General features: G+C 43.4%; 1 pseudogene; it reads left to right on the top strand.

The window, feature by feature from the left end:
* Window positions 1–1,061: 1,061 nt before the first annotated feature.
* On the top strand, window positions 1,062–4,930 carry LOC113624171 (40S ribosomal protein S20 pseudogene; annotated as a pseudogene).
* The last annotated feature ends 17,850 nt before the right edge of the window (window positions 4,931–22,780 follow it).

Here is a 22,780-nt window from a genome sequence, read left to right on the forward strand (position 1 = left end):
AGGAAACAACAAAGGATAAAAATGCACACTTAGATTGCTTTCCTTTCTGGAATTATCTGTATGTCCCAAAAGGGACTCCTGAGATGTCCCTAGAAAATCAAGATGTGTGATAAGAATGAACTAAATGTCACAAACTTAATTTCATTGGTACTCCTACTCAGGATGAGTGAATTACCAAGTGTCACAGTCCAGCTGAACCACATACAACACACATCACTGCATATAGTACTGACTCAGAAGGTACTCGGTTTGATAATGTTCCAGGGAGTCTGGGCTGTCCCCTGTCCTAGTGCTAAGGATCAGCAGTCACTGAGGACCGAGTAAGAGGGAGAATGATTGCCTTGAACTGGTAGAAGGAAGTGAGAGGAGGAAATAACTAATGTGGATAGAGGAGAGGGGAGGGAGGGCACGTCATCTCTTTGTTGGTTCCCTGTTTGTAAAAAACAAAAGAAGGGGAACTGCCAGGAGTTTGTAGGGAAGTCTTGTGATAAAGTAATGACCACATTATCATTTCCACAAAGGATTTGTTAGGTGAACAAGCAGCAGGTTATAATAGGGGTGGTGTGATGATGGTGATGATACAAAGTCCTGTAGAGAACAAATCTACAGTTAGCATTTTCCCCTGTGGTCAGCTGCTGACAGAACTTGCTGGAATACAGCTAGGAGCTAATGCGTGGTGAGTTGAGTCACTTACACAGTTGGAGTACTGTTAGGGACCAATTTTTATCTCCTCTTTGGTCAAAAAGACAGCCCAGAAAAAATAGCATGCGGGTCTTAATGCTGCCAATAGTTAAAGAATATCTCAGACTGATGAAGGGTTAGTAAGCCATGTGAACATGGAGGACATCACACTCTGCTTCTATCCTTAGGTCCAAAGGGCTTTGTAGGAGAAAGCTGCAGGTGTGTTGAATGGAGATCGCTAACCAGTGGAATTTCACAGGTATAGATAAGGACACAGCTGTAGCTCAGCTTATATGCCATCCAAGCTAGTTCACCCCGTAGAAATAGGTCCATCTGAAAGCATAGGTAAATTCATTTGGAGGCATAAAGTGGGGGCAAAAATGCGAAAGCTGGCCAATGAGTAAGCCTTAAGGGGATCCAAAATTACCTAATGATATTTCAGAACCAATTGGAGGGGAGGGGAGGGGAGATTAAAATGATTCAGAACCAATTGGAGGGGAGATTAAAATGATTCTGTTTTAATCAACAATCAAACTGTGGGTCTCCATTCTGCTTCTGTGGAGATCCTGTTTCAGTAAGACAGAATTCTTAGGGTTCTCAGTCGATGAGTTTCCAGCTTCAGTGGTGAGACATATACCCACACCGATAACTCCAGTGTGTAGAATTAATAGGATCTGGATTGGTCTGGCTACTACCCAGTTCTAGATCATTGTAAATGTTAATGAAACAGGCTGTTTTCGCTTTTTCAGCTTATTTTTTTGGATTCTTCTTACCCTCAAAAGTTTTCAGAGCCTTATTTGGCTCCTGGTCAGAAATCTTCCTTAGTGGTTTGTTAATTCAGCTGACCATTTAGAAAGGAAGAGAAGAGAAAATGAACATTCGGTACACACTCAAAAGATGCGTTCTTCACATTATCTTATTTAATCTTCACAGAGCTGTATCACTTATTTCCATTTTACAAGTGAGAGAACTGGTTAAACAAAGTTAAGTAATGCCCAAAATCTCCTTAATGAATGGTGATGCTACGGCTGGCTTGACCCTAGGTCTGTGACACCAAAACCTATACTCTTTCCCCACGTCAGGTAGCTTCAGTGCTATCAACCCCAAAGCTTATGTCTTGGTTGTCAAAACTTAGAGAAATAAACATTTGTGTATCAGATAAGCTCGGGCACTTCATAACTTTGGATTAATTCCCAAAGGAGCTTGTAGTCAGGTGTTCATCTTTACAGGGGGCCTTCATTCTTTAAAACAAGATGTCATACTTTCTAACTGAGAGGCTATACAATATTTTGTACTTTGCTTATTTCTTGTAAAAACGCCCATAAGAATGAACATAACAAAGCAGCCAAGCCCTTACAACCATTGGAACCCTCCCTGTCTGCTTCCTGCTGGGGGTTGGTAGAGGAGAGAGGACCCTGTTTGTTAGCCATGGTCTTCCCACTGACTTTGGGAGGCTGCCGACTTCTGACTCCTACACCACCCTAGCAGGAAACTTATAGAAAAAAAAAAAAATTGGAATTATATATGTGGAGGCACTTGAGCATAGGTATGTTGCACATGGGCATGTATGTTTATGAACACATGGCTGAGAATTCAGAAGCTATATTGGTTGTGGGTCAAGGGCCACACCGCATCGACCCATCTCCCCATGACTCTTGAGGGCTTGAGTTAATAAAGCCCCCTGGTTCCCTCCTAAATTGTTTCTCCTCTGCTCTCCTGCTTTGGTTCTCTTTGCAATTGCAATGAAATCAGCACTTATTTCTGAAAGTAGAACAGCCTGCAAAGAGCACTGACCCAGCTTCTAGTCACCACTCAGACAACGCTCTTGGACCAGTCATTTGTGCCTCTTGGTCAGATGGGAATTCACTCTAATACTTGGTTCATACCCAGCAGCGCTGTGTTACTTTGCCAAGGCTCTCTGCTATAGCTCCATTCGGGAGATGCACTTTGGCCCCGTTAGGCATTCCCGGCCCCACCCCACCGGTGCCCAGCCCAGTGGACTCCTGCTCTATGCTCCACCCCTCCTCTGTCACAGACGTGGTTGGGGTACTCCATGTAATCTGCACCCCAAAGTTGGATGTTAGGTTCTCTGACTCTTTCCCTGGACACAATCCTAGGCCCAAGCTCCCTGCTAGGAAACTATTAAAGACAATGTGCTAGTGAGTGACATCTCCAAGGTTAGATATTTACATTTTAATTCAGGCCTTCTGGAGACAATTGTTATCCAAAAGAGGCAAGTGATGATAGGAATCTTAGGCATAGAAGCATGTCTTTGAGGGAGGTGTTTGAGGTAGCACGGTTTTTCCGTACCTGTCAAATCGCTGCCCTCAAGCACAGGGCTGGCTTGGCATTAAATTGTAACTTGTTTACTTAATACATATATACTAAGTACTTAAATTATTTAAGTTATACAACACTGTACTAAGCTTTAATGGCATCCAAGGAGTAATTAATGGCGTCTAGGAAGAAAAAGAAAAAGAGCCTGTTCGCAAGAACTTCCAGCCCAGCTGGGAGAGATCAGACACACGCGAAGTTAAAAACTAAGGAGCTGCATATTAACACCAGACAATAATACTAGCATACAACATTAAGCTTTCCAGAAGAAAGATACATTGCGGTACCCAAATCCATCATGAGACTGAGGTCTGGGGAGTTCATGAACTAATTTCCAGAAGAATCTTTCAGGAGAACTTAATTGCTTTTCTTTCAGGGCTCCAAAGTTCAGTCTGGATACTGACCTTCTCCTTAACAGCAAAGAGAATGATTCTTATTTGAACACATTCATGGCAGACCAATGGGTAAGCATTTCAGCTGAGAGAGCATTTTGGTTAATAATTAAGTACCATATTATTATATTTTAATTTCTCATGCAAGTCCAGTTTTAAGAAATTGTAACAATTTAGACCTTAAGCTACAATATTTCAATAATTTGTGAAATCATTGATTGGATATATGCATTAACCCACTGAATGCAGATGTCAACCCTAAAGTTTATGTCTAAGTCATGAAGACTAACAGAAATGTTTATTTGTGGGAATTCCCTGGTGGCGCAGTGGTTAAGACTCTGTGCTCCCAGTGCAGAGGGCCCAGGTTCGATCCCTGGTCAGGGAACTAGATCCCACATGCGTGCCGCCACTAAGAGTTTGCATGCCACAGCTCAGATTTTGCATGCTACAACTAAGGAGCCCGCCAACCGCAACCAAGGAGCACACGTGCCACAACTAAGGAGCACTCCTGCTGCAACTAAGACCCAGCACAACCAAATAAACAAAATAAATATTTTTAAAAAAGAAATGTTTATTTGTGTATCAGATAAACTTTGGCACTTACTAACTTCCGGCTGATTCCAAAAGAAGCTTGTAATTGAATGCTCATCTTTACAGGGGACCTTCCTTCTTTGAAATGGGTGTTAAGTGTTACCATTACTGCCTCCATTTTATAAATGCATGCAGGGCAGTCAGGTAGCTTCCCAAGAGTAGAGAGAGCGGTAGAGCATAGCAGAGCCAGGCTGGAACCCAGGGAACTACACCACTTCCCCATGAGCTAGCTCTGCCCAAGATAGATGACTGGCTGGCAGAAGCACAGTTTCCTAACTGATGCTGCTAACTTATGCATCTCCAGTAGATGGGAAGACTAGAGGTGAAGGTGGCATCAGCCGCCTGCTGGGCAGTCAGCTTTACTTGATGGATCTCACCTCCACATGGACTTCAGCTTCCCCTCAAACCTATGTGGGTCAAAAAAACCCCAAAAAACAAAAAACAAAACTGGCTCTTTGAGGAAGACACGATCGCCCGTCGCTGCTGCAACGGAGACCCGGACTGCCCGCTTCTCTGACTCACCGCTGTTCGCTCTCGCGGAAGGAGTTGGTCACGAAGCCTCGCCACAGCCTTGGCTTTTAAAGATACCAGAAAGACTCCGGTGGAGCCAGAGGTGGAAAATTCACCGAATTAAAATTATTCTAACCAGCTGCAACGTGAAGTCTTTGGAGAAGGTCTGTGCTAACCTGATCAGAGGTGCAAGGAAAAACAATCTCAAAGTGAAAGGACCCGTTCGGATGCCTACCAAGACTCTGAGAATAACTACAAGGAAAACTCCTTGTGGTAAAGGTTCTAAGACTTGGGATCGTTTTCAGTTGAAGATCCACAAGCGACTCATTAACTTGCACAGTCCTTCTGAGATTGACAAGCAGATTACTTCCATCAGTATTGAGCCAGGAGTCGAGGCTGAAGTCACCATTGCAGATGCTTAAACCAACCTTTTTAATATATTGATAATCAGATGTTAAAAAAACTCCAAACTGATTTATAATTATGAAAATAACACACACTTGGAGGAATATATAAAAGCATAAAGAAGAAAATCATTAAAAAAGAAGAAAATCATTAAAAAAGAAGAAAACCATAATCACTCATAAATCCACATATACTTACTTTTTCTAGAATATCTGCTTGTATTCATATTTAGAATGATATAGAACATGTAATTTAAAAAATTAGATCACATGGTATATAGTGTTTTTTTTTTTATTTAGTCTTCGTTGTGGTGTGCAGGCTTCTCATTGCAGTGGCTTCTCTTGTTGGTGGAGCACGGGCTCTAGGTGCGTCGGCTTCAGTAGTTGTGGCACGCAGGCTCAGTAGTTGTGGCTCACGGGCTCTATAGAGCGCAGGCTCAGTAGTTGTGGTGCACGGATTTAGTTGCTCCGTGGCATGTGGTATCTTCCTGGACAAGGGCTCAAACCTGTGTCCCCTGCATTGGGAGGCAGATTCTTAACCACTGCAACACCAGGGAAGCCCTGGTATATAGTTTTATACACTGAATATTTAACATTATATCATAAATATTTTCCATGCCATTAATTATTCTTCAAAGACATGATTTTAAAAAATTATTGCATAATCTTCCATTGTATGAATATGCTATAATTAAGCAATAACTTCCTTATTCCTAGACATTTAGGTTGCTTCTTTTTTTTTTTTTCAGTATGAGATGGCAAGACAAATATATTTGCATATAAACCTTTACAAATATTTCTCTTTTCTTCATAGGATGGATTCTTGAAATGGAATTAGTGAGTAAGAGGGTGAGAGCATTTTTAGCCCCTTGATACTTATTTACAAATTGCTTTTCTGAAAGTTATTCTATTTAAGCTTCTTCCTGCTGGGCATGAGTGTGTGATTCATTGGACCCTCATTTTCATTGACTATTACCATCTTTTTTTTTTTAATATATATACTATTTTTTTAAATAAATTTGTTTATTTATTTTTGGCTGCGCTGGGTCTTCGTTGCTGCGTGCAGGCTTTCTCTAGTAGCGGTGAGCGGGGGCTACTCTTCGTTGTGGTGCGCGGGCATCTCATTGCGGTGGCTTATTGCGGAGCACGGGTTCTAGGTGTGCGGGCTTCAGTAGTTGTGGCACACAGGCTCAGTAGTTGTGACTCGCAGGCTCTAGAGCACAGGCTCAGTAGTTGTGGCGCATGGGCTTAGTTGTTCTGCGGCATGTGGTATCTTCCTGGACCAGGGCTCGAACCAATGTCGCCTGCATTGGCAGGCTGATTCTTAACCACTGTGCCACCAGGGAAGTCTGACTATTACCATCTTTTAAATCTTTGCCAATTTGATAGGCAAAAAAATAGTACCTAATCACTGTTTTAATTTGTATTTTTTGATAACAAATGATGTTAATTTATTAACTGTTACACTTCCTTTTTTTTATACTATGTGTAGGTGTACTTTGTATATTTTCTGTTGAAATCTTAGTGGTTTTTAAAATAAATTTTTATAAGCACTGGGTGAAGGAGGGGGAATTGGATGCAGGTGGTCAAAAGGTACAAAATTCCAGTTATGAAACTGAGCAGTACCCTGTAGGGTCTTCCTGGGGAGGGACCACCCCCCGTATCCCCTACCTCTTGTTTGTAGAAGAGCTTTAGCCTCCTAAGCTTTCCCCAAATTCCAAACAGCAGATTTAATCAGAGACATGAGAAAATGCAGAAACAAAGGAAAACAGTTAAGTGAGACAAAATAGTAATAGTGTAGCCATAAAACAAAGTCAGTGACTTTTAGTTCCTCCTCAGGGGCTACAGATAATTTTCTGAGACATATCCTTGAGTTGTTTTGCAGATACTAAAACCCCCACCAGGTGGAAGAAATTAACTGCATGCTAACCACCAGCACGTAGACCCTAGACAAATTGGAGCCAGAACGCTGATGATTGAGATTACTGAAACATAACCCTGTTACTTCACCATCAACCAGTCAGAGAACTGTGCACAAGCTGATCACATATACCTCAACCCTCTCCCTCATACTGTCTTTATTTTTCTTTTTTTATAAATTTATTTATTTATTTATTTATGGCTGCATTGGGTCTTTGCTGCTATGCATGGTCTTTCTCTAGTTGCAGAGAGTGGGGGCTACTCTTCATTGAGTTGCACGGCCTTCTCATTGTGGTGGCTTTTCTTGTTGCGGAGCACAGGCTCTAGGTCTGCGAGCTTCAGTAGTTGTGGCACACAGGCTCAGTAGTTGTGGGTTGTGGGCTCTAGAGCGCAGGCTCAGTAGTTGTGGCGCATGGGTTTAGTTGCTCCGTGGCATATGGGATCTTCCTGGACCAGGGCTTGAAACTGTGTCCCCTGCATTGGCGGGTGATCCTTCACCAATGCACCACCAGGGAAGTCCTCTCATACTGTCTTTAAAAACCCTTCCATAAAAGCCACTGGGAAGTTTGGGTCTCCTGAGCATAAGCTACCTGTTCTCCTTGCTTGGCACCCTGCAATAAACGCTGTACTTTCCTTTACCACAACCTGGTGTCAGTAGATTGGCTCTACTGTGCATCAGGTGAGCAGACCCAAGCTGGGTAACAGTTATAAGATAAATAAGTACTAGGTATATAATTACAACATGATTAATATAATTAATACTGCTCTATGTTATATATGAAAGTTAAGAGAGTAAATCCTAAGATTTCTCATCACAAGGAAAATATTTTTTCTTTTATTTTGTATCATATAAAGTGATGGATGGTCACTAAACTTATTGTGGTAATCATTTAATGATATATGTAAGTCAAATCATGCTTATACCTTAAACTTATACAGTGCTGTATGTCAATTACATCTCAATAAACCGGGAAGAAAAAAATTTGTAAGCACTTAGGTGAAAACTCTTTGTCATATTTATAGACAAGTGTTCTTCCCAGTTTATTGTTTGACTTGTAATTTATGATTTTTTTATTTACAGAAGATTTATATTTTCATGTGATCACGTCTATCAGCCATTTCAGGTTTTTTTTTTTCTATTACTGTTATGCTTAGAAAGAGATTTCCTATTCAGAAAACAAATAACTATTTGATAAATTTTTCTCCTAGTTTTTTTTTTTTTTTTTTTTTGCGGTACGCGGGCTTCTCACTGCTGTGGCCTCTCCCGTTGCGGAGCGCAGGCTCAGCGGCCATGGCTCACGGGCCCAGCCGCTCTGCAGCATGTGGGATCTTCCCGGACCGGGGCACGAACCCGTGTCCCCTGCATCGGCAGGCAGACTCTCAACCACTGCGCCACCAGGGAAGCCCTCTCCTAGTTTTTAAAAATGATTTTATTAAAAAAATAATAATAAAAAAATAAAAATGATTTTATTATTTGCAGTAATTCTTTAACTCATATGAACTTAATCTTGGGGCATGGCATGAGGTCAAGACCTTAAATTAATATATTTTTAAAATAACATATATTTCCAATATCATTAAATGAATTACCCATTTCATTCCAAGAGACTCATGATGCTTGTCTTATTAGTAAGTTCTGGTCTTAGTCTAATGGCATTTTACTAATTTCCATTCACTTGAATATAACTCTACATTCCTTTTGCATTTTTATTTATATACTAGCTATTTTTATCCAATAGTAAAATTCTTGACTAAAGAGGCTTTCTTTTCACATAATCATCTGTCTTTCCAATCAACGTTTACTGGATTCACCACAGTGCTGGGCACTGGGGATCTTAAGAGGGACAAGACATGGTCAACCTGCTCAAAGACTTCATAGTCAGGATGAGGGCAGGTCAAGATGACTACAGTAGAAGCTAAGTAGTGTGGTTTATAAATGTGAAGGTGCTATGAGAGCACAGTGAAGGCTTTACAAAGGAGAGGGTGCTCAAATTGTCCTGAAGATGAACAGGAATTTGTCAGGTCAGCAAGTGGGGAAAGGGCGTTCGGAACAGAAGGAACATCTCCACAAAGGTCTAAAGATGGGGAAACTGTGTGACAAATTTGGGAAGCTAATAGTAGTTTAGCTTCCCAAACTGAGTAAAAGGGGCATACAGGGAGATGATGAGAGATGGATGAAGTAAAGGCCAGATGTTAAGGGAGTTTGATTTTATCTAAGTGATGACTAATCCTGAGAGTGGTGAGGTCAGATGCGTGGAAAAATTCCTTTGGTAGTGCTACAGAGGATCGATTGGAGGGGCAGAGGACTAAGGCAAGGAGACCATAAAAAAGGGTAGAGCAAACAAGGGCTTGAACTGATACTGACGGGGAGAAAGTCCCAGAGAAGAGGGTGCAGACCTATGAGGTGCCTGGGAGGTAGAGTCAACAGGATGTAGGAGATAAGAAAAAGACAGCAGTTTGGGATGAGTCTAGTTTTCTAGACTTGGTGACAAGGGAAATGGCTGTGTCATTTACAGAATCAAGGAGTGAAGGGGAGGGAGCAGGTTTGGAGGTGGGTTCTAAGAAGAGGATGAGTTCATATTTGAGTCTGAGGTGTTTGTTGTACATCGAAGTACAGCTATTTAGAGCACTGTTGAAAATACACATCTGGAGCTAAGAAGAAAGTTTTCAGATGGATATATGGATAGATATTAGAGTCATCAATACCTAAGGTCATAATTGAAATTGTAAGTTTGTTTGAATTAATCAGCCAGGAAGAGAAGAAAAGAAAGCTGAGACTGGATCTCTAGGAACATCAATTTGAGGGACAGATGGAAGAACCAGAGTTCTTAAAAGATTACTGAGGGCTTCCTTGGTGGTGTAGTGGTTAAGAATCTGCCTGCCATGCAGGGGACACGGGTTCAAGCCCTGGTCCGGGAAGATCCCACATGCCGCGGAGCAACTAAGCCCGTGTGCCACAACTACTGAGCCTGCGCTCTAGAGCCCGTGAGCCACAACTACTGAAGCCTGTGCACCTAGACCCCATGCTCTGCAACAAGAGAATCCACAGCAATGAGAAAAGCCTGCACACCACAATGAAGAGTAACCCCCACTCGCTGCAACTAGAGAAAGCCTGTGTGCAGCAATGAAGACGGAATGGAGCCAAAAAAAAAAAAAAAAAGAAAGAAACTCTATAAAAAAAAAAAAAAAAAGATTATTGAGAAGAAACAATCAGAGGATTAAAGTACCAGAACAGGGAGTTCCCTGGCAGTCCAGTGGTTGGGACTCTGTGCTTTCACTGCCGAGTGTGTGGGTTCAATCCTCGTCAGGCACGGCAAAAAACATTAAAAATAAATAAATAAATAAAGCACCAGAAGAGAGTGGTGTTGTAGAAACTTGGGCAGAGAAGTTTTCGAAAGGGAGGAACAGTTGAAAGAAACTAATGGGCAGAGTTCAAGCTAAAACAAGAACTAAAATTGTCCATCGTGTTTGGCCACCCAGAGGTTGCGGTGATCTTAGCAAGAGAAGTTTCACTGGAGTGTTGGAGGCAGAATGTAGAGGAGGTGGAAATGAATGGGGGAGGAAGGGCGGTGGCAGTGAGTATAGCTTTTCCCTGACCTTGGAGTGAAAACTGGAGGAAGATACACTTCAGGTCTACAGACATTTATCTGAGAGCCTACTATGCATCTATCATCAGGCTACAAACACCGGGAGGGTGAGGAAGGGAGAGAGTGATGGGCACAGTCGTTGCCATTGTAAAGTGCTCATGCTAGTGAAAGAGACAATAATTATACACTTTTATAAAGGCTGGGGTAGAGGGAGAAATAGGGTAATGGAGACCTCCAAGGAGGAACAGAGAAGAGGTTGAAGGTGTGTGGGAGTGCTTGGTGTGAGACAAAGGTCCCTTAGTCAAGGGACCTGGCATCAAGCTGTATCCTGGTCTCCTCTAGCCACCCCTTCCTATATCCACTCATGTACCCCTTAGAGGTACTCATGTACCCCTTAGAGGTACTCATGTACCCCACTCATGTACCCCTTAGAGGTACTCATGTACCTCTTTCTGTACACAACAACCAGAGTAATCTTCCAAAACACAAATCTGATTGCCCCACCTCCATTCCATTGCCCTTCCGTTGCTCTAAGAATGAAATCCTAATTCCTAAGTGCCTCGTGGTTTGGTCCTGCCTGCCTGTCCAGCCTCGTGGAGCCCCTGTCATTCTAGTCTTCTCTCTGCTCCTCCCTTGCACGCTGTGCTCTCCCTTGGCCCTCCCCAATTCTGCAGGGCTTTGCCAGTGCTCTGTTCCCTGTCCAAAACGTCCTGGCTCCTCAGTTTTGTCTAATTAATACCTACTTATCCTTCAGACATCAGCACGATCATGGTTTCCTCAAAGGAACCCTGACTGATCCTACCAAATAGGTCAGATCCTCCTAGAGTCCTAAGTAGCTCTCCTTTATTGTACTTTTTACAGATGTAGTTCTGTACTGGGGGATTATTTGAATAACGTCCATCTCTCACAGCAGACCATGGGTTCTGTGATGCAAGGACCAGCAATTAGTGCAGTGCATTATTTATGTAGACAATAAATATGTGATGAATGAACGAGGGTCCTCATAAGAAATACACACGGAAAGGTATGTGGCTAGCAAAGGAATCCAGTGTTATAAGTGAGACTTTGGCCTCGAAATTCAGGTTCTAGGAAGATCCAGTAAGCAAAGACAGAAAATATGAAGAACTACTTTTGCTTGGGGTCAGGGTAACCTCAAGTCAAGAATCAAAACAGGCCTGTCTTTCCTCCTTCCCTGCTAATTTCTTACCTAAATCTTGGCTCATCCCACTCCAAGAGAGGAAAGGTCAGTGATTCAAGAGTGTGATAACTCCAGCAACAACCATGGTGTTTGCTCTCAGGTCAAGAGTGATACTTTTTCAAGATAGGCGAAATTTGAGCATATTTGGTGGCTGAGGGGGAGGAGTGGAGGAAGAAGGGGAAGATATAGGAAAGAGTGGTGGTTAATGCAGCTACTGCAGAGTAACCATAACTGCCTTATCCACATCTGGCCTTGCTGGACACTGCTGGAGGAAAACCACATCCCAGAACAGTTTGGTGCAAATGGCTGGATGCACACAGGGTTGGTGGTTTATAGACCTGATGTTCCAAATGGACAGGAGTGAAGATATTGTCAAAGTAAAATTTTGGGGACTTCCCTGGTGGTCCAGTGGCTAAGACTCCATGCTCCCGATGCAGGGGATCCAGTTTTGATCCCTGGTCAGGGAACTAGATCCCACATGCCGCAATTAAGAGTTCACATGCCACAACTGAAGATCCCACACGCTGCAACGAAGATTCCGTGTGCCGCAACTGAGACCTGGGGCAGCCAAATAAATAAATTTTTTTTTAAAAAAGTAAAATGTTCAAAATTTAAAAACATGATTCTGACACAAATATGAAACAAACATGTGTCAAAGGTTCATCAATTAATGAATGAACCAGTGAGATGGTAAAGATTGTTCTAAGAACACTGAGAAACTGGGTATTTATAAACAAACGAACAAACAAAATGCTAGAATATGTTTGCTAAGTTAGATACAAAAGTGGTTGATGGCCAACAGGGCAACAAACCCATAGTTTATCTTTCCCACTGGACAGAAATCATTTGCATCTCTATTGGACAACAATCTAAGTTAAGTGTAACTTCACTTAAGTGTAAGTTAACGTGTAACTTCACAGTGCCTGGGATGTAATCAATAGTAAATAGCAAAGTCAATCTTGGATTTTTTCTTCTAGATAACTAAATAATCATGGGTAAGCCTGTTAAAGCATGCTTAACATGGAAAGGACATGTAGTCATCCTCTTGCCTAGTTTCCAAGTTTGGAAATTGTTTTTTAACGGCATTGAAGCTGCAGGCAAGAAAGTCATTCAGGCGGTCTTCTATGAGATGCAGACTGGAAAAGAGATAAAGGGAAGCCAGAAGAAGGCTATGGACTGAGAAAAAAAGGAGCAGTCAAGGGCAGACAGTCTAGATCGGGTCCAGGAGCAGATGTAGTGAGGGGAAGGTAAGTAAGAGCATTTGTGCTGGGAGGTGTAGAGGTGGAGCAGTTCCAGGGATTTTCAGAGTCCAGGACTACTGGGTTTTAAATCTAAGGAGCTAGGAGGCTAGGTTTTATGTTGGATGCACTGCCTACTGCCTACAAGGAATATTGACTTCTAGTTCTTCCTGAATCAGTCAAGATTTGAACAGAGAAGCAGAAACTTTATGAATGATACAGAATAGGCAATGTATTATAAGGATTATATAGAATTACATAATTGTGGAAACTGGTGGAAGACAGCAAGGCTGTTGCCAGTGTATCTAGTGTTTAGCCTTCAGGCTCTATGGGTCACCATACTGACAGTCAAAAAAGAGAGCTGGACTTGAATGAGAGCAAGGACAACGGGAACTCATGAGGACAAACTAAAACCCAGGCCTGATGTTCACAACTTCCAATCTTGATGCTACGGGTGCCCTGCCAGAGATGTTGTCACCTTCACCTGGAGCCACACGCACTTGACCCGGACCGTGGAGAAGCTAAGGGAGATCTGGCGGGAGCTGGCAAAGCTGCGGACTGGATGTTGCCTCATGCCTATGAACTACTAGCAGAGCATGTGAACTGCCTCAGTGCCCCACACCTGCCTTCAGAGGATGAAAAACACGGCTGCTGCTCCATATACATCTTCCAAATACCACACAAATTTCTCTTGTAGCCAACGCATACCTAGAATATACAGGGAAGGGAATTCTGGGAACCATAGTTCCAGCTCAGCTAAGTTGACACAAAACAAAGCCATACATGCTCTCACCACCAAGCACAGTGCCTAAGATCAGCCTCCACACAGAGGGTGCCCAGTAAATTGTGGGCTTTTGTTATCAAAGTACCTTTAAAACAAACTGCAGATAACTGCAAAAACATGGATGCATCTCAAGAATATTATACTAAGCGGTAAAAGCCAGATTAAAACAGGACGTACTGTATGATTCCCTTTACATGGAATTCTAGTACAGGCAAAATCAATCTAAAGTGATAGAAATCAGAACAAAGTTGCCTTGGACAGGGGTGGGATTGGGAGGGGAGTGACTCGGAAAGGGCACAAGGAAATTTGGGTGGGGGTGGGTAATGGAAATGTTCTTTATTTTGATAGAGGTGTGAGTTACACTACTGTATGCATTTGTCAAAATTCCCTGAACTGGGACTTCCCTGGTGGCGCAGTGGTTAAGAATCTGTCTGCCAATGCAGGGGACACGGGTTCGAGCCCTGGTCTGGGGAGATCCCGCATGCCGCAGAGCAACTAAGCCCGTGTGCCACAACTACTGAGCCGGCACTCTAGAGCCCACGAGCCACAACTATTGGGACCACGTGCCACAACTACTGAAGCCCACGCGCCTAGAGCCCGTGCTCCGCAACAAGAGAAGCCCCCGCAATGAGAAGCCCGCGCAATGCAAAGAAGAGTAGCCCCCGCTCTCTGCAACTAGAGAAAGCCCACACACAGCAATGAAGACCCAACGCAGCCATAAATAAATAAATAAATTTATTTAAAAAAAAAAATACGTTGACAGATTTGGGATGAGAGAAATGTCCTAAAATTAGATAGTGGTGATGGTTGTAACTCCATAAACTTACTAAAACTCACTGAAATGTATGCTTAAGTTAATTTATGGTGTGTAGATTATACCACAATAAAGATGCTTAAACAAAACGAAACAAAAAAACCTCCCTGAACCTTACCCCTAAGATTTGTGCATTTTATTGTTTGTAAATTGTATCTCAATTTCAAAAAAGTGAAAAGTAAAGGAAAATGGCGTCCTTAGAGCTAATGACAGACTAATAAGCAACCAAAGCAAACATATGACGCGCCGTTTCCTTATATCTGCCTGCCGGGCCGCTTTCGAGAGCCTGACCTCATCAATGGACATCCTCACTCTAAGACTGGAAAAGGATTAGACGAGCCTGCAACTCCAAGATTCCTCTCCATCGGCCAGAAGATAAATCAGAGGGGAAGAGAGCAGATGGGAAACCAAGACAAAACCACTAATAAAAAGACTAGGCAGATAAACTCAACATCGAGCTGTAGAACTGGGATTTTTATTCCTTTTCTCCAAAATTTAATTTCATAGTCTGTTAAACAGAGATATGATTTCTAAACTGCATCTCGCTCTCAGTATGCGTGGCGGGGGGGCGGCCGGGAGGGGGCAGGGGGAGAAGAGAGTGAGGAGAAACTCACAAACACTCCAAATAATGAATATCGTCATCAATTTGAAGCTAGAGGAAATAGTTTCACCATACCCAGAGGAAATGGATTCCACGGCCATGCAGGGACCTGAATCTCAGTCCCGCTTTCCCGACCTGTTCTAGTCTGGCCTCATTATCATGATGTTTGCATGCCATACAACATCATGAACAACATCAAATAACAAATAAAATATCTCCTTTCCCACCACTTGGCTTTTCGGTGACACTCATTTGCACAGTTTCTCTTCTGTAACCAGTCGGCCGGGGCACAGGGAACGTAAGGCACAAACGCTCAGATGGTAGCAGGGAGAGGAGGTTTGCCTAGAGCTCCCGGGCGGGTGGGAGGGGAGACCCTGAGGGTAGGAGAGACCGGAAGGGAGGGGCGAGGCTCGAGCTTGTCACGAAAGTCTTTCTCGTCCGCTCTCTGGGCTCAGAACGGCGAACAGACTGGAGGAGCAGGGACCCTTAAGGATCCTCACAGCCTTTACAGACTCGAGTCCTCTTACCAGCTTGGGTTAATTTTTAACTTCCTTGGGGTGAGATCAAAAACAAAGGCAGAAACTCTCACCCGAGGGCTGGTTTCTACAGCTCTTTGTCCTCAAGTCTCCTCCCGTCTCCTTTGTCTCCAGGCCCCGGGGAGGCTGAGAGAAGGGTCACGTGGCACAAATGGAGCCGTGTGCCTCGCAGTCCCCTGGGATCCCTGCAGAGACCAGGATTCCTAGTCTTTCAGGCAGCAGCCCCCTTGTGTCATTTTCCTTTTGTTTTTTCGTCGATGTGGCTCTGTGTCCACAACCCTGGGATTCCCTCACCCTCCAGTATCCAATTTCGTAGATTTCAGTGTTTTTAAGGTCAGTGGAAACTTTTTTTAAAAAGCAACATCAAGCTAATCTATCCTTACTGCAGAAAGCAAGCTTAGTTCTATTTCTGCATAAAACTGCCACTCGCTAGTAGTTCTCAGATCTTGAAAGATGGGCGCCTCTTTACTTGTAGGAAATGCATGAGATCAAGGTGCTTTTAAAAAACAACCAGTCACTCAGGATCCTTCCCTTCCCTTTCTAGGATGATATCACTATTTTTAAGTCACCTTCATATATCACCCAAATAACTGAGGTATAAAGAATTATCTCCCTGGGATGTTGTTTTTACACTGGTGAAGTTGCATGACATGTATTTCATTAAAACTTTTTCCCCTTTTCATGACTGAGATGTCAAATCTTAGAGTCAGCCTGGGTAATTTTATACAGGAAAATGACCCTTCACCACTGTACACCCCTGTGCTAAGGGACCTGGGAGATGTCAGATAAATATTTATGAATGAATGAAGAACACTGGAACAAAAGAGGAAGCTGGTGATATCTAAAATGGGAGGATTCCTCCTAATCAAGAATTGAGTATTGGGCTGCAACGGGAGAGGCCACAGCAGTGAGAGGCCCGCGTACCGCAAAAAAAAAAAAAAAAAAAAGAATTGAGTGTCAATAAAGGTACACCTCTTCCTTTTCGCTTAGCTAATTACTGGGGAAATTTTCAGAGAAAAAATATTATTGGACACAGAGGAAGTTGTAGGAAACTGAAAAGCCTTTAGACCCCAGAACTGCTGGGATCCCAGGCCTTACGGTGCAGACAAGGCAGTGGTATTGACCTTGGTCCATCCTGCTCACAGGCTCAGAGTGGACACAGCTACTGATTATTTTATGTCTAGAAGAATTAAGTGGCTGCAGTATTCTCACCTTAAAAAGTTGCTATCAACCTGGGGAAGGGGTAAAGGGGGCTTGGTGTTTGGAACCCAACCAGTCCTGACCACCACTTTCTGCTATGGGCAAGAGGGAAGACAGAAACATTTGGTAAAATGTTGCCCAAAGCATCTCTCCCAGACTCCTGGCTGCTCTGGGGAGATAGTACTGGTTGCTCTGTTGACCACACAGACCTAAGTCCAAATTCTGTCTGTGTCCTGAGGTGTAGAGTCTGATAAAAGAAAAGTAGACACTGTGGGGCATGGTGTTAAGCTGTAAAGAAAACTCAGCCAATTCGTTTCAACCTTGGAGATTTAGTTGAATGAGAGCTGCTCCTGTGAAGACCAAAGACAAGGGGATTGGGGGTGGGGGGCAATGGCTGCAAAGTTGCCCAAAGAAGAGGGATCCATGGTTCAGGACTGGTTGGTCTCATGGGAGCTTGGCATGGCCAATTGCTGGGCCTCAAGTGCACTTGTTGAGGCTGATAGTACAGTTCCAAGTTCGCCATCGAGTTGCTTTTCTGCTGATACTGACCCATTTTTTTTTCTGGAAGCAGTCACTCCGGGTCCTTCTTTAGGAGCCCTGAGTGCCTGTGATCTTACACTTTCCAGGCGCGGCAGCATCCTGGAGCAGGCAGGTCCGAATGCACAGGCTCGAGATATTAAAATTCACTTTATCAAACACTCAGCATTACTGATATTTGGAGCTGGATCACTGTTGCAGGGGGGCTGTTCTGTAGGATTGTGGGGTAGTAGGAGATTTTGCAACATCCTGGCCTCTAGCCACTAGATGCCAGTAGCATCCCCCAAACGTGACAATCCAAATATCTCTTGACATTGCCAAATGTCCCTCGATGGCAAAATTGCCCCCAGTTGAGAGCCACTGCCTCAGACAAGTTACCTTCAGTGAAATTCTTCATAGAGTCTATTGTGATGATGGGTATTAGTTCAACCAGCTACCAGAACAAAACCAAGAAACTTAATGTCAGTACATGCTGAGTTTAAGAGTGTTCCTGCCCAGTTTTACCTTGGATAAATCTAAGGGTCAGTCAGCTTGGGGTCCTAGGCTTTAGAGGGTCTTGCTCTAGGCCTATCCCAGCCATGTCCCTTCCCATGGGACAAGGGACCAACAGGGCCAAGGGAATATGCCCACTGGAGCCTTCGCCTCGCTTCCGGACCACATTCTGGCACGTCAAAATTCCTTTCTCAAAACGGTCAAGTCTGCTTTCAAGGCTGACATGGTCTCTTCTCTGGGTCCCTTTTCCAGACCTGTGGGCCATGCTCCTGAAGAGGCCCACCTGGGGCCAAGGAGTGTCACTTATTGGCAGTGTGGATAGAGCTCGGACAAGCAGGCTGTATTTTTACCCTGGAAACTGCAAATGTCAGACAAGGGCCTGTCCCCTCCTTCTTACACCACCAGCTCGCGAAGAAAACGTAGTAGTTAAGGGATCATTCATTAGCAGTTGCACATCCCCCCATACCTTCTCCACTTCGCCACCTTCCTCGTCCTCTGCAGAAGATGGTGAGGAACATTGACTTTGAGTGGAAAACCAGGTAGAAAAAGAAGAGAAGATTCTAAGAGCCCAAAGAATTGCCCCCGATCAAGCAGGGGCTGGACAGCTTTATTCCTCTCCACAGAGCGGACAACACTACCTAATTGGTGGTGAAACACTCCCCGGAAAAACACCAGCATTCCTGGCAGATTTGCTTTCCCCTGTTGGTCTCTGATCACCTCATAAGACTGGTGTCTCCTCTGGGCTGTGGACTCCACAGTCAGGCATTATTTGGTGACATCTCTTCCACCCCCTCCTCCCCCTCTGAGGAGGGGCTGGCTGATCGTCTTCCAGGTGGAATGAATCACTCTCTTGATTTGGAGCCTCTGCAGCCTGTTAGTCACACTTTGATTAATCACTCATGGATTCCATTACACCTTGCACTCAGAGGAGTCCTGTTAGAAAGAGCTCCTCACAGACAGAGGGCATGTGACTCCTCCGGCTTTTCCCCAGTGGGCCTAGCACAGGGCCTCACACACAGCTGCTCAGGCCCACTCACTGAATCAGTTAACTTTAAAATTCGACCTGGTGGGGATTAAAGTCACTGAGTTTTATGGGAAAACCAGTCCAACCAGTTCCCTCCTTCATGGCTCTTATATCCTAAGGCTGGTTTATTTTGTCAGCTTAGAGCCCTGCTTTCAGCATTCTCTTCACACCTGGGCCCCCAGAGCTTTTTAAGCTTATAAAGACTAGGGACTGGACTTCCCTGCTGGCACAGTGGTTAGAATCTGCCTGCCAATGCAGGGGACACAGGTTCGAGCCCTGGTCTGGGAAGATCCCACATGCCGCGGAGCAACTAAGCCCGTGTGCCACAACTACTGAGCCTGTGCTGTAGAGCCTGCGAGCCACAACTACTGAGCCCATGTGCTGCAACTACTGAAGCCCTCACGCCTAGAGCCTGTGCTCCACAACAAGAGAAGCCACTACAATGAGAAGCCCGCACACCGCAACAAAGAATGGCCCCGCTCGCCGCAACAAAGACCACGCACAGCAACAAAGACCCAACACAGCCAAAAATAAATAAATTAATTAATTAATTTAAAAAAAAAGAAAATGGGGCTTCCCTGGTGGCACAGTGGTTGAGAGTCCACCTGCCGATGCAGGGGACCCAGGTTCGTGCCCCGGCCTGGGAGGATCCCACATGCTGCGGAGCGGCTGGTCTCGTGAGCCATGGCCGCTGGGCCTGCACGTCCGGAGCCTGTGCTCCGCAATAGGAGAGGCCACAACAGTGAGAGGCCCACATACCGCAAAAAAAAAAAAAAAAAGTGTATTTAAAAAAAAATTTTAATGTTAAAAAAAAAAGACTGGGGACGTCAGGGAAAAGAAAGTTTTAGAGATTATATTAGTTTCCTAGGGCTGCTGTACAAAGTATCACAAACTTGGAGACTTAAAATAATAGAAACGCAGAGAAAGACAAATATCATATGATATCACATATGTGGAATCTAAAAAAAATGATACGTATTTACAAAACAGAAATAGACTCACAGACAGAAAACAAACTTGTGGTTACCAAGAGGAAGGGGAGGGGTAAGGAAAAACTGGGAATTTGGGATTAGCAGATATACACTACTATATATAAAATAGATAATCAACAAGGACCTACAGTATAGCCCAGGGAACCATATTCACTATCTTATAATACACCTGAAACATTGCGAATCAACTATACTTCGACTCAAAAACAAGAAAAAAAATAGAAATGTTTTCTCTCATGGTTCTGGAGGCTAGAAGTCCAAAATCAAGGTGTGGGCAGGGCCGTGCTGCCTCTGAGGATCATAGGGGAGGGTCCCTCCCAACCTCCTCCAGCTGCTGTAGTGCTGGCAACCCTTGGTGTTCCTTGGCTTATAGATGTAAACACTCCATTCTCTGCCTCCACTGTCACATGGCATTTTCCCTGCATGTCCAAATTTCCCTCTTTTTATAAGGACACCAGTCACTGGATTTCGGGCCCGCCCTAATCTAGTCTGACCTCATCTTAACTTGTTTACACCTGCAAAAACCCTATTTCCAAATAAGGTCACATTCACAGGTCCAGGGGGGTTAGAACTTGAACATATCTTTTTAGGGGACATAATTCTACCCATTACAGGGATAAAAGAGCTTAATTCCCGCAGCCTTTGGTAAAACTCTGTCTTGGAGCATGTATGGCTCTAAGTCTATGTGAGTTTGTTCTCCCATCTTCTCTCTCCATGTGAGGCTTTGCCAGCTAGAACCCATGATTTGAATCCCAGTTCCATATGTGCAACCTTGGCTAAACCACGTATCCTAGAATACTTTCAAATGTTACTATACACCTCCATGTAAAATGTAAGTACCTCACAACAAAGTATTTCCATTTCTTCTCTCCCATCCTTTAAGCTAGTGTGATCACACATTTTACTTTGACATATGTTATAAACCCCATAAGACATTGTTATTATTTTTTACTTCAAATAGTATCAAACTTGGGAACATTTTGGCGATTCTTTTTTTTAAAAAATTTATTTTATATTATAGTTGATTTACAATGTTGTGTTAGTTTCAGGTGTACAGCAAAGTGAATCAGTTATACACATACACATGTCCATTCTTTTTCAGATTCTTTTCCCACATAGGTTATTACAGAATATTGAGTAGAGTTCCTGTGCTATACAGTGGGTCCTTGTTGATTATCTGTTTTATATATAGCAGTGTTTTTTAAATTTTATTTTATATTAGAGTATAGTTGATTTACAATGGCGATTCCCTTCTTCAAATTTTTTTTTGTGCCTTCTCTTGTTTTGGGGAGGCTCCAATTATGTTAGATCACTTGATATTGTCCCACAGATCACTTAGGCTCTGTTCAGTTTTTAAAGTCTTTTTTTTCCCTCTGTTCCACTTTCACTGGTTTCTTTTTCTGTGTCTCAAGTTCAGTAATCTTGTTTTTTTTTCTTTTGTAGTATATAGTCTACTGTTAGTTCCATCTCTAGAAGTTCCATTTGTTTTTGTTTTTAAGATTTTTTTGATGTGGACCACTTTTAAAGTCTTGAATTTGTTACAATATTGTTCTGTTTTATGTTTGATTTTTTTGGCCCCCGAGGCATGTGGGATCTTAGCTCCCCGACCAGGGATCAAACCCACACCTCCTGCAATTGGAAGGCAAAATCTTAACCACTGGACCACCAGGGAAGTCCCCCATTTGGGTTTTTTAAAAGTATCTTCCATTTCTCTTCTGTGTGTTCATGTTTTCATGGAGTTTCACTCCTCATGTATATCCTACTGTTCAGCAAAGATTCAAGGGGATCCCCAAACCCTTTCTCCTTTGTAACCCCACCTTCCCTGGAATTCAGCCCCACTAATTCCAGCTACTCTCAATCCCTGGCCCCTGAACTCTGATTCTCTCCTCAACTCAGCAAGACCACTGGGCTCTCCCTGTGCCATGGTCTAGAATGTGCCTCCAGGCAGAACCAGGGCAATGGTAGGTCTCACTTCCTTTGTTTCCTTCTCTTAGGGATCACAGACTTGTGCTGCCTGTCGTCCAATGTCTAACATTTGTCTTATATATTTTTGTCTAGTTTTCTGGTTGTTTACAGTGAGAGGGTAATTCTGATTCCTGTAACTCCGCCGTGGGCCAGAAGTGAAAGTTCTGGGTAAATTACTTAACCTCTCTGAGCCCAAGTTTCTTCTTCTATAGAACAGAGCCAATGATTTGTATATCGCAGAGATAATATGAAGATTAAATGAGATAATACATGCTGAGAGTAGTAGCTGCCGTTTGCAGAGTGTTTAGTATGCGCCAGGCCTCACTCTAAGTAACTCATATTATGTATCTCACATATATTTGAACTTCACAACAACTCTGAATGAAAGACATTATTAACCCCATTACATAGATGAGAAAGTTTAAGTAAATTGTCCACGGTCAAATGCGTGATAAAGGCAGAACTGGAACCCTTCTTATTTCAAAGTCCATATTAACCTATGGGTTATAAGAGCTTGAGGCAGTGCCTGGCACATAGTAGGAATCTGAGAATTCAGGTGTTAGATTCCCCCTTTATTATCCTCCCTGATACCTGGACGCTCAAGGGCTGTAGAACTGTAAGAGATGCCAAAGTTTATACCGGGAAATCCAATTTCTAGTATCGAGTCCTTTCTCTCCACATCTCCCTCAGGATGTTCTCTCTTACAGAGCTGCTAAATCCATCGACTTTCTTTGCCTCCCGTGCCACCCTTCTGGTACAGGGGACTGTCCTCTGCCTGGTTTCCCTGCACCTACTCTGGTCTCCCTAACTTATTCTTCTCCTCGTAGGCCAAGAGATTCTTTCAAAACGCAAACCTAATTAGGTCTCCTTCCTATTTAAACTCTTTGGAGAACCATTAGAAAGTCTGAAAGTCACAGAGTATGTACGGTTTGGCCTCCACCTGGTTCTCCAGCCACCTCTCACACTGCACTTGCCCTCAG

This window comes from Aethalodelphis obliquidens, unplaced genomic scaffold (assembly GCF_003676395.1).
Source record: "Aethalodelphis obliquidens isolate GAN/ISIS:26980383/991018 unplaced genomic scaffold, ASM367639v1 scaffold12, whole genome shotgun sequence".
Lineage (NCBI taxonomy): Eukaryota > Metazoa > Chordata > Mammalia > Artiodactyla > Delphinidae > Aethalodelphis > Aethalodelphis obliquidens.